The sequence below is a fragment of the Lactuca virosa genome, chromosome 7 (genome assembly GCF_052849685.1).
Source record: "Lactuca virosa cultivar CGN04683 chromosome 7, Lactuca_virosa_CGN04683_v6, whole genome shotgun sequence".
NCBI classification, from domain to species: Eukaryota; Viridiplantae; Streptophyta; class Magnoliopsida; order Asterales; family Asteraceae; genus Lactuca; species Lactuca virosa.
In genome coordinates, this window is record NC_136432.1 from 27,072,349 (window position 1) to 27,085,693 (window position 13,345).

Here is a 13,345-nt window from a genome sequence, read left to right on the forward strand (position 1 = left end):
TTTAAAGATATTTAATTCTTCAGAATCAGCCATTTGCCTGACCCTGAAATTTATATACATGTCCACACATGTTTTGCACCCTTAAATTTGAAATTTCAGGGTAAAAACAATTTCTATTTTAAGTTTAAGTTGTTATCTTTTTTACTAGTTGAGTAAATTACACGAATGGTCCCTATGGTTTAGGGTAATTTGTACGTTTGGTCCCTAACTTATTTTTTTAACTCGGAAGGTCCCTACTATTTGTTTTTATTACGCGTTTGGTCTCTACCTTACCTAAAAATATTATTTTGCTCTTGATTTTTTAACTTATTTAAATAAACACACCTCCAACCCTACCCCCTCACCTTACCTTACTTGCCCCATCATTTTTCTCTATTTAAATAATAGTTTTTTTAGGTAAGACAGGGACCAAACGCATAACAAAAACAAACAGTAGGGACCAAGCGCGTAACAAAAACAAACAGTAAGGACTTTTCGAGTTAAAAAAATAAGTTAGGGATCAAACGCATAAATTATCCCAAACCATAGGGACCATTCGTGTAATTTACTCTTACTAGTTTGTAGTTAGAAGACAAAAGAAATGTCCATACATGTGAATGTATCACATTTATCTTCTTATCATTCACGACTTTGAACATAGTTCTCAAAAAGTAAATTATTTTATTGCGGAAAAAGCAAATACCATTTTTATTGCGAAATGGTAATGGTTTTGAAACTGGATCGCAGAATCCTATGTGAATGTCAAAGAGTTGGGTTATGCAACCGGGTCCGTTTAGGAACATAAAGTCCGGTTTGATGTTAAGCAATTTGGTCTCTTAAGGTTTGTGAAGTTTAACTAGCAGTTACAATTAATAAAATGATTAAATATGTAACTAATCCCCGGTTCCGATTAAGCAACTGGATTCATTTGAAAAAGTTAATAAATTATCATTGATCAAGGTTTCCTGTTTACAAAATTACAATCCGGATAGCAATGTACTTACAATTGTAACTCATAATGGCAACATATATACTTATAATTGTTACCCATAGGAGTTATCACCAATATGTAGCCTAAAACTTATAAAATATGACTTATTATTATACCTAATAACAATATACTCACATCTATTTCAGAATAACAATGTATGTACACTTTTTTATACATAATAACAACCGACCTACATATCTTTACACGTAAGAGCTATGTACTTATATTCTTTACACACAATAACAACGTACATACAATTCCTTATCAATAGTAGAAATGCTCGCATATTTGTTTACCAATAATACCAATGTACTCATAGTGGTATTTGTACATGTAGTCATCCAAAACCACACACAAACTTGATAAGAGAATTGTATACTTACTATTCTTTAACGGGAAATCTTAAATAAACCCCCCATGTATATGTGTGGGTGTGTATGGCTGGTTGAACCCCACACATATGTCCCATCATGAGTTTATTTAGCAACATCATTCTTTAAAACATCCTATTTTGATACATATATCGTTATAGAAATATACTTTCAATTTTTTTATCAGGTTGTTATACTTAAACAAAAAATCCATTGATAAACCTACCATATTTGACTATTTTGACATGTAAATGTACATGGTTATAGTTCTCGTATAATAAATTTTATGGTATAAAAAGATATGTGAATGGACATGAATGTGATAAAATCCTAAAGTAGATTGTAATTTTACGTAAAAGTGGGACAAAAAGGAGAAATGCTAATAGTTTTAAATGTGCTTATATGTCAAAGTTGTTTAGCAATTGTGCGGGCACGTCATTATATATGTTAGATGGATAGTGATGTAAAAAGATGTGAAGGGGAACAAAGATGGGATGAATTCCAAAGTAGAATGTTATTGTGTTTCAAAATGGGACAAAAGTAGATTCACGAAGGGGAAAATGTCATATTAACCCATCGAACTTGTCGTGTTTGTTTTAAAAGGTCACCCAATTTTTTTTGGTACATTAAGGTAATGAACTCTTATTTAACCTTTAAAAAAGTCACTCAACCCACTATAACAGGTTTTAATCTCACTGTAGTCTCGTCTCCTCCAACCTCCTCTCTGCAGTTATGTGTGTCCTCCATTGCAGGTTACAAAATAGAAGAAAAGGGATAACACTCCTAATCTAACCAAAGAACAATCTTCAGAAAATGCCCAACCTAGTATTACTTTGTGATTTGTTCATCAGGTTCAATCTATAGTTAAAAGGTAGAATGGAAAAGTGTTTAAAGTTCCAATTTTAGGGTTTTCTTTAAGGGTCTTATCTTTGTCCAACAAATTCCTCGTAATAAAAAGTTTGCAGCTCAAATTAGGGTTTGAGTTTAAACTCCGATTACAATTTTACAATTTCAATAGATTTTTGTTTTTATCTTTTTTTTAGTTGATTTGTTTATTCTGAGGTTTGGCAGATATACCTTGTTCTCCCTGAGACATGTAGAGTGCAACAGATTGAGTTGTGACTTCGAGTTGATGGTTTTGCTGCACTCCATTTTCAAGCAAACCCCAGTTGTTGGTAAAGCAATTATGTGAAGAACAGCAAGTGGTGAGCACTTCTCACTCGGTGTCGAGGTGTCGAATAGTACGAAATCCTGATTTTGTTCTTGAGTTTCTCTCTCATATTCAGATTCATTAGATGAGGATTAAAATAAACCTCAACATCACCGATAACTTTTTCATAATCCTCAGTGATAATTTCTCTCTATCTCTTTTCCCCTTCGTTTTCTTTTGATTTGTTCTTGTTTTTCAGTGTACAAAGTCATATACATACAAATCAATAATCAATCATCAAGTTTTTCCGTTCAATTGATCTGAAAATGAAAAGAACTAGTCGACCTGATCAAGAAGGGTAGATACAGTGAGTATACTTCAATGGAGGTGGAGGCGCAGTTGATGGTCAAACAGTGGTCAAGGCACACATTTTACAGCCTTACCCGGTATCAGGTCACATAAAGATATTTTAAAGCAGAACATTCCCTTAATGTACCAAAATAAAAAGTTGGGTGACCATTTAAAACAAACACGACAAGTTCGATGGGCTAATATGACATTTGCCCATTCACGAAGGTAATTAGTATTTATCATGTTTTATATGTTATAAAAATTGAGAATTTTGTTTATACATTCTATAAAATGTATTTAGATAGGAATGGTACAAAGAATACAAATATTTGACAAAAAAATCCAAATTACATTGCTATTAAGTGAAATTGAAGGACAAAACGGGAAATGAGTGTACGACACTCGGTAACAAGATATAGAACTTGAGTACTAGTTTGAAACATCATACTAAGGTTGTGGGTAGTAGAAAAAAGCTTATAATACTTGGTATATACCAACACTCACTCTGATTCTCTATCCAATCTCAAATTGCATCAATCCTTCCCAACTTGGGGTTTTAGAAAAGGGTGTCAGAATTATATGTTTATTTGTATAGTATGATGGCTTGTAATGTTATTTTCCCTTTCTTAGCCTAGGTATAAATAGTTTTCTCTTTCCTCCATTTTAGGTTTAACCCATATCTGTCGTTTACTCTTTAATATATAAAATCAAGCTTTGGACTCTTTTAATTCTACCCTAGTACATCACAAATGATTAATGAAATCAATACTATCTTCAAATGGTACATTAATATCCTAACATCTCTCTGTTTTTGTGGTTCAATACAGATTACTTTGATTGTCCCTTGACTGTTTGCTGTCAACATAGTTGTTTTTTTTTAATATATTTACACACTATGCAGCTAGGACAAGAACCTTGATTGTCCCTTGACTATTTGCTGTCAACATAGTTGGACTATCAGTTTTCCAACACACAGCACTAATGAAATATGATCCAGGATCATCTCCCCCTCCTTCATTTGTCTCAGAACTAAACCTATGCCATGCTGCAGGCCTAGAAATATCCTACAATTTATATAAAAATATATATAATAAATTAAACTTCAAGATGGAAATTAAAGTACATATGAAGCTTGATTTTGATCTGGATACATAAAGTAAAGCAAGCTTACCTTGTGGTAGACAAAAACTTCATTTGTCTCACTGCCACATGCTATGTAATCGTTACTCACTGTTAGGCCCACAAAATTCTTCTCGTTGGTGTGTCCTCTAAACTTTCTTAACTGCAGGCGGAAACAAGAAAATTGAAAATAATAATAATAATAATAATAATAATAATAATAATAATAATAATAATAATAATAATAATAATAATAAATAAAAGTATAAAGGTCAGATTGTGGTAAAAAGAAAAAGAAGGTGGTGGAGTTTATATACAAGTAAGTACATACTGGGATGTTATGTTTGACGTCCCATAAGCGTAATGTGTGGTCTGTAGAGGCAGAAGCGAGCTCGGAGTTGGAGACAAATTTTACGTATGAGACAGTTTTTCGGTGGCCACTGAATATGTGTAGTGGTTGGCTTATGTTTCTCAGGTCATAATAATGGATGTGGTGATCTGCAGAACCAACCTGTAAAAGGTGTATGGAGATGTGTTTGTGAAGATAACATAATGTAATAAAAGGTTGATGATGATGATGATGGTGAATAAATGAGAGGAAGGAATACGTACTGCAATATGAAAACTAGATCCGGGATTGTACTTGACTGAACAGATATTTGCTTTCATGTCAATGTTAAGGGCGGATGCTTCTTGTTTTGTACACCAAATCTTTACCTGTTGGAGGAAGGGAGAGAGGCCAAAATAAGAATCAAACAGACTGACCACACTATAACACTACACAGAAGCAAAACTCAAAACTTGGTGTTTAAAATTGCAGTACCTTGCAGTCATCACTTCCGGAAACTAGCATTGTAGGTTCAGTGTGTGAGAAATCAACGCTCCATGCTCGTTTCTCATGCTCCTCATACTCCATTGTAGGTTCATATTGTTTGTTACCTGGCGAGTATTTACATCCCATACAGTCACAATGCCATCATAATCACTACTTGCTATATGGCTTTTAGTGTACTTATTCCAGCTCAGACAACTAAGTTTGGAACATGTTGGCATTTCCACTATAGGACACTGTACATCTTCTTGTTCATTCACCACCTGTAAAAACACTGCTATAAGTGAACTTATTTAAAATTTTCTCATTACAAAGGTTTATAAATAAAACTAACAAAACTTGTTGGCTCAAAATATCAACAAGGAAAAGTGAAGATCTTTATGACTTACAGAAGCAAAATCGAAAACCTTGATACGTCGTGAGACTCCAGCAGTAGCAAAAAATTCATCATCTCGATCAAACTCTATACTGCAAGTGTCAAGTGAAGAAGACAGTAAAAAAATAATTAAAAAAAAATATGGGAATCGGTAAAATTAACATAACATCTATGCTGAAGAGAAACCTTGATATGATATTGGCTGAATTGGAAAGATCCCCATGCCTAAGTTCAGCAACAACCTGTAACCGACTATGGAAAAATAAAGATGAAGAAAACAAAATTCAGTGTACAAATTTTATGAATGATATAGGGAATGAAATAATAATAATAAGACAAAATTTCACAAATGGTCCTAATGGTTTTGATTTTGTCCCCAAAACAGTCCTTATGAAACCTTTTTTGCATGAGTGGTCCCTTTGGACAAAACCTAACACTTTAGTGGTCCTTATTGTGGATGTCCGTTTGATGGAGCCATTAAGTTGAGGTAATTTTGGATAAGGGCCATTTCTGACATTTTGTTAAACTCCACCTAAGGACCTTTTGTGAAACTTCACCTAGAGACCATTTCTGACATTTAGTTATATAAGTATTACATTTTCTATATTTTATTTTTTTACCTTTTTATTTGATTTATGATGACTAATACAAAATTTAGTAGACTTCTTTTAAATTTCAAAAATCATATAAAAAGGTAAAAAACTAAAATATAGAAAATGTAATTCTTATATAACTAAATGTCAGAAATGGCCCTTATCCAAAATTCTCTCAACTTAACGGCTCCATCAAACAGACATCCACAATAAAGACCCACTGGAGTGCAAGGTTTTGTCCAAAGGGACAATTCACGCAAAAAAGGTTTCATAAGGACTGTTTTGGGGATAAAATCAAAACCATAAGGACCATTTGTGAAATTTTATCTAATAATAATAAATAAATCTGACCTGTATTGTGTAAAGGAAGAATGAACGGATTGAAAATCCTTGAGTCCTTGATGATGATAACCTTCTCTTTGTACATGATTAGAATCCCTTTCTTCCTGCTTTTGACCATGTTTTGCCCAATATCTCCGTTTGTGCAAGTAACACTCTTCTAAGTCGATGAACTGATGCAATTGAGAACATGGGGTTGAATAGCTTTTACTTTAACGGTTGTTACTACTTGACAGAAAGCTACTCTCAAGTCTAATAATGTAAAGTAATTAAAAGTTACAAGAACTCAAGAAGAGTGATTCTATGTATGATACCCTATAAGCTCATGTCCCTATTATGACAACATACTTTGAAGTTTTTACTTACATGAAATATTACATGTATAGCTGCTTGACCAATATATGTATAAGGTGATGCATTCGCATGATGAAAGCTTTTGAAGTAAAGATTATAAAGTGGGGACTTGTTGTAAACCTTTATCATTGTCTCTACTCTCCAGTACTGATTGTTATGCCCAAGTATTAAACCCTTTTAACAACATACTTTTAGTTTGTTAAAAGAATCGAAGTTTATGGGACTTTTCCACAATTTATTTAATATTATACCACCAATTATGGACCTCATGTATAAATTTCTTCCTATATATGTATTATGTTGGTAGGTATAAATGTAATCACTTCATTGATATATTATTGCTACCTTAAAAGAAGGGGGAATATAATGTCACAAGTTTGCCTATAATCTATCCAGATCTAATGCAAAATGGGACAGATTTTACTAAGGATTACTTAATATTGAGTTGTACATCGTGAATTTTTAACTAGGTTTAAGGTTAGGGAGTATGTGTATTTTTCCTGTTTGGCCCAAAAACAAACTATACAAGACTACTTTAATTAACATATTGTTTGAATGCAAATATTTAACTAAATACCATAAATGCTGATGAAATTAGTACTTTACTTTCAAAGCAGCTTAAGACTACTTTGAGTTGACTATTTCTAATATTGGAACTTGCACAATCAAACTAAAAATGAAATGATTTGTAGGTGCATCAACATTCAACATAAAAAAAATCTCAATTGGACAATAATTTCAATTAAGATAATCAAAGTGCTTGACAAAGCTGTTCAGTAGGAGAAGCATACTTTGCTATATCAATATGATGTGCTGAAGCTTTAATTAATAGCTGCAGAAAATGCCAAAAATCCAGAATAAACTGTAATTATACTTTGCTATATCAGTGAGGTTTGCTTCTTTTCCTTTTCCTTTAATGGACTCTTGATAAAGTTAACAAAGATGTGCAGGTGTGCGACAGGTCCTTGACCAATGGCATGTGCTACCATCATATTTTTGTGATGTCCCAGTGTCATGCCTTGCCACTTTGGCCTTATCTTGTGTGTGGACATTGTTTCTTTGTGAATATTGGTAATTATTCCTTTTCTGGCCACGACCATGATTATTACCTTGTCCACGACCAGAATTATGGTTCTGATTATGGCTTTGGTTTCGATTAAATAGCCACAGCCTCGTCCTCGGCCACGACCTCGCCCTCGTCCACGTGTATTGTTTCGATGACCATCAATATTTGTAGCATTTGCTTCAGGAAGTGCTACTGATCCCGTTGGACGAGATTCATGGTTTTTCATCAAGAGTTCATTTTTTTGCTTTGCAATGAGCAGACATGCATTCAGTTCAGAATATCTTGTGAACTTTTGCATCCGATATTGTTGCATCAAGATAATGTTTGTTGCATGAAATGTTGAGTAAGTTTTCTCCAACATATCTTCATCAGTAACCTCTTGTCCACAATACTTGAGTTGTGAACATATTCTGAACAAAGCTGAGTTGTATTCATTTACTTTCTTGAAGTCTTGAAACCTTAGTGTTCTCCATTCATCTCTAGCATTTGGAAGTATAACTTCCTTTTGATGATCAAATCTTTATTTCAAAAGATTCCAGAGAATACTTGGATCAGTAACATCAAGATATTCAAATCTCAACATTTCATCAATATGCTTACGAAGGAAAACTTGTGTTTTTGCTTTGTCTTGTGCCAAGCAATTATTAAATTCATATATAGTATTTGAGATACCCATGGATTCAAGATGCATTTTTACATCTATCATCCATGGCACATAGTTTTTCCCACTAACTTCAAGTGCTGCAAACTCGAGCTTTGCAATGTTGGACATAATGTAACTATAAATTTTAAACAAAATTAAAATTAAAATTAAAATCCATTTATTTCAATAAATATTACACAAAAAAAAGCGGTAAAGCTAACATTGCATACAAGCGTAAAAGTAGATGAAATTTCATATTATCTTCGATGTTAAGGATTGTGATGAAAAGTAACATGACTATTATAGTCATGATTATCACAAAAGGATGAATCATCTTGAAGCTTGATTTCTTGAAATTTATTTATTTGATAGAAGAGATAAATATTTGTTATGGGTAAAATAAGCAGGGTAAAGATGTTTATTTATGGTAAAAAACATAGCCGTTGTTTTTGCTGTTTATAACCGTTGCATATATATTCCCGTTGTGTATATATGTATATGTATTTTATAAATCATGTAATAAGACTTATAATTAATACATAACTTTACTAAGTAGAAACATAAATAAATATTAGTAAATGTTTAAATAAAATTATGAAGAGTATCTAAAATATAAATAAACATGGACATTATAAATAAATATAATTTAAATGTTAGTATGCACAAATAAAAGTTAGTAGCATAATATAAATGTTAGTATGCATAAATAAAAGTTAGTTGCATAATGTAAATGTTAGTTTGCATAAATAAAAATTAGTTGCATAATGTAAATGTTAGTATAAAAATTAGAATACATAAAGAAATGTTAGCATATGAAATAAAAATTGTTAGTAGTCCATAATGTATAAGTTTCATTAATTCATTAGTATTATTATTATTTTAATATGATTGAGGTTTTTCTAATTAATAGTGTTTTTAATAAGTAATACATATCTTGATTAAGATATATGTGATTTTCCACTTGTTTAATAACATTGATTAGAGCTTTCGTGCTGATAATGTGTTGTAAATTTGACGTAATTAAAACAAGATTAATAAAACTAAACTAATAACCTTAAGAAAGAAGAATGGAGATTTGGAGAGAATTTGATAACTTATATAAAATATTCAAATTGGTGTATCTTTTACATATGTAATTGTGCTATTTATACTAGTTAAATCACTAGACATAATTAATAAGTTCTTACACATATTTAACATATTTGTTATAGGAGTTGAAAATAACTCTTACACATTTGACATTAGGGTAGAAAATGTTGTCATCCACTTATTTAGAACATGGATCATATAATTTATTTGTTTTTTATTGACCATTCAATATGCTTCTTTGTTTTATCATTTAACCTCCATTATAGTTATATTTTATTTTATCCTTTTAAATATATTTTAGTTTTAATTATTTTTTATTTACTTACTAACTAATTATTTTTATTAAATATATAATGATATTTCATTTATGAAATATAACTTATGATTATATAGCTGTTTTTTTAATCTTTTTATGACTATTCTGTAATAGTTTTTTCGTATTAACTTTTTCAAACGATATTTTGTAATATATTTGTTTTAAAACAATGTATTGTAGTATTTTTGATAACTTAAAATATGATGTTGGTTTAAAAAAGAGAAAATGACTTGCAATGGTAATTACCTTTTCGTATTGTTCATGTTTAAGCAACTTTATTTTTTTGTACACATCTGACCATTTAACTTGTTAAATATATTCACATGTTACCATTGTCACCTGCTATATCAGGTGACAATGATAATATGTTAACACATTTAACAAATTAAATAGTCAAATGTGTATAAAAAAAGAAAGTTGTCTAAATATGAATAATTTTTTTTATAAATTTCTTAAGACTTTTTATTATATCTAACAACATTTTTATGTAATTTTTTTCTATAGGTTTTTCTAATACAATGTTTTAAACTTTTCTTATAATTTTTTTTTAACTTTTTTATACATTTATATAATTTTAATAGAAGTGCTTTTAAACCAAATATTTTATAAATGTTTTAAATTTTTCTTACAAGTTTTTAACTTTTTTTTACATTTTCATACAATTTTTTTATAACGTTCATACAGTTATTTCTAAACTTGCTTTTACAACATTTTTAAAATGTTTCACAGATTTTGTATGAAAATTTAATATTTTTTATAACATTTTAAAAGCTCTTATATTTTGTTTATATGCTGAAAAACTCTTATATTTTCAGTTACCTTTCACATTAATCCAAATATCCTGATTTTTTAAGTAATTATCGATTGCTTTGTGATATGATATTTATCTTTTTCATTTTTAAGTTAACATGGAAATAAAAATAAATGATGTTGCCTCTTGTCTAAGGTAAAATGTGAGACATCAATTATTTACTCAACGACCATTTTCTTAAACAAAAATGAATCATATCACTTATTTTTTTTACATGTCAACCTAAAAACGAACAAGATAAACATCATATCACAAAACAACCGATAACTTCTTTAAAAAACAGATATTCAGGTAAATATCTGAAAAGTAACTAAAAATATAAGAGTTTCTCTACATATAAACAAAATATAAAAGTTTTTCTAAATGCTAGCAGATACATGGTTGCGTTTTTCGCATTTTGTCATCTTTGCAATTATATTATAATTTATTTATTTCAAAACATATTGATTTCTAAATAAGTCAAAATAGAAATTTTTATAACCTTAACTAAAGAAAAATGGAGTTAAATAGGTTGAAAATCAACCCAATTGTATTCAAATATTTACCATCCTCTTAATCTATCAATTAAATTAGACAAAACTGTAAAAATGGTCTCTGTGGTATGCATTTTTTCAAGGTTTAGTCTAAACTTCGATTTTTTTGGATTCATGGTCATTTTGAGCTAATTTCGTTGTGTTTTTTGTCCCTCAGAAAACTGAAAAGACTAAATGTCCTTCTGATACATTTTTTTATGTTTTTTCCTATTATATATATATATATATATATATATATATATATATATATATATATATATATATATATATATTAAAGCGCATGGACTCTTTCAACAGGAAAGTTTTTGGCTTTAGAGTTTGGCCACATAACAATTTTCAAGGTTTTGTAGTTTTAGTCCCCTTTCTTTATTGTTTCTCAATTTGGCACACAACTTTCACCGCCTCATTGGATTCCACCGCTTACATAATAATTTTCAAGTTTTGGTAGTTTTAGTCCCCTTTCTTTATTGTTTTTCAATTTTGTCACACAACTTTCATCGCATCATTGGATTCCACCGCTTTTTACTAATAAATACTTTTTTAAACAAACTTCTTATCTGACTGTCATCTATATAAAAACTGTTATAATACAAAAAAAAAAAAAAATCAACTGATATCGAATCTGCTGTTGTTTCTGAAGTCAGTAGTAAGACACCAATGGTGTACATCCGGCAAAAATAGATGATAAACAAAAAAAAAGATTGACCCGTATAACCGGCAAAAGTTGAGGATAAACAAAAAAAAAAGATTGACCCGTATAACCGGCAAAAGTTGAGGATAAACAAAAAAAAAAGATTGACCCGTGCAACGCACCGGTCTTTTCCCACTTTAATTTAAGTTTTATTAATAAAAATTATGGGGTCTCTCAATAGTTTAGGGTTTCTCTCTCCACAATTACATAATTTCCTTTTACCCATTATCAAATCTCGTCCTCAATATTCCAAAATTGGACTTCCCAATCAAATTCGTCGTAACACTCGTAATGATCAACTTTACGAAGATCCCATTGTATTCCGGAAGCTCGTAGCATGGGTCCCGACAAACCCCAATTTATTGCTTCATCTCCACCAATAATGCCTACTCCTCCAACTCGTTCTAAAAAAAATGGGATTCCGTATAATAAGCTTTTGATATTCGGCCATTCCTGTACAGATTTATAATGCAAATATAAAAACCCTTCCAGGGTTTTGCATTACTTTTGATTCTTCACAAAACCCTTCAACAGATTCAACCAAAATCGAACACATGAGGTGGATTTTTTTTTTCACCTCTTTTATATTTTCATTGGCACCCTGTGTAAATCTTCTTAAGTTTAGGCCAATAAACCGCATCAAGTAACAACGATAGTTCCCAATCACCAGCACCATACACAACCGCCTTGTTCCAGTCACCATAAACACCCACAACCCACCAAGAAGTCTTGAACAAAATGGTGAGAAGCTCTCCGTGTTCTTCGCCAATTGAAGGTACGAATCTGGGTCTTTAAATCTTACTGTGAGAAGCTTTTCGTTTTCTTCATCAAGTTGACTTGGAAATCAGTTCAAATAATTAAAATCGATGGATTAGCATCGTTCTTCTGTTTTTCCCTCTTCTTTGAGAAAACGACTCCAGATTATAGTTCTAATTTCAGTTCAAAATCAATGCATTACTTCTATGCTTTTGTCAGCTAGCATTTATGTGTTTCTTATCTGTTACAATGTTGGATCTGCAAGTGTGTGTGAACATTCATGTGACCACCTAGGGCTTGAACAGATCCGAGAAGGGTTTTCAGATCCATAGACGGATAGGGGGAGGCTTCAGATAAGAAATTGATTCAGATCAAGTTTAGGTGTAGGTTTCATAGCAGAAATCGATTCAGGTGGTGGTGACGGGCAGTTCATCAGATCCGAAAAAAAATGATTTTTTGAAAATCATTAAAAAACGATTTATAGGTTTGTGAATGATTTCTGGGTTTGTGAATGTGATGTTCTTAATCTTGAAATCAGGAAAAAGTGTTCTTGAGATTTGTATTCTTGTGTATTCATCACCACAGAAAAAACAAAAACGAGTGTTCTTCAGATTCATATTGATGTGTGTATTCAGAGAGAGAGAGAGAGAGACCTTTGTATATTTTCTAATTATAAAATATTTAAGAAAAAAAAAAGAAAAATGAAAAATAAATATGCTAAGGGTATAATAGTCTTTTTAGTTTTCCGAGGGACCAAAAACGCAATGAAACTAGGTCAAAGGGACCATGAAGCCAAAAAAAGTTGAGATTTTGACTAAACCTCAAAAAAAATACATAACATAGGGGCCATGTTTACAGTTTTGTCATGAAATTACTATATTGCTTTTTCAATGATATAATATTTAATTATTTATACGTTTCAAATAGAAAATGACAACAAGTTTGATGGATCAACTCAACTGATTTCAATCCATGAAGAAAGATA

At 30.9% G+C, this 13,345-nt stretch overlaps 2 long non-coding RNA genes and 1 pseudogene across 3 annotated transcripts; 2 read left to right on the forward strand and 1 right to left on the reverse strand.

Moving 5' to 3' along the window:
- The first annotated feature begins 2,012 nt into the window (after positions 1-2,012).
- On the forward strand, positions 2,013-3,120 carry LOC145125802 (uncharacterized). The gene is made up of 2 exons (XR_013716156.1): positions 2,013-2,212; positions 2,413-3,120. It is a non-coding gene; the product is annotated as an uncharacterized LOC145125802 (long non-coding RNA).
- A 487-nt stretch (positions 3,121-3,607) lies between these two features.
- On the reverse strand, positions 3,608-6,584 carry LOC145126486 (E3 ubiquitin-protein ligase COP1-like; annotated as a pseudogene). The gene is made up of 10 exons (XR_013716415.1): positions 6,480-6,584; positions 6,416-6,432; positions 6,114-6,305; positions 5,356-5,421; positions 5,183-5,261; positions 4,785-5,056; positions 4,574-4,678; positions 4,293-4,472; positions 4,014-4,124; positions 3,608-3,906 (listed from the first exon to the last, which is right to left on the reverse strand). The product of XR_013716415.1 is annotated as an E3 ubiquitin-protein ligase COP1-like (transcript).
- A 5,227-nt stretch (positions 6,585-11,811) lies between these two features.
- LOC145124341 (uncharacterized) lies at positions 11,812-12,976 on the forward strand. Its single transcript, XR_013715599.1, has 2 exons — positions 11,812-12,379; positions 12,626-12,976. It is a non-coding gene; the product is annotated as an uncharacterized LOC145124341 (long non-coding RNA).
- The last annotated feature ends 369 nt before the right edge of the window (positions 12,977-13,345 follow it).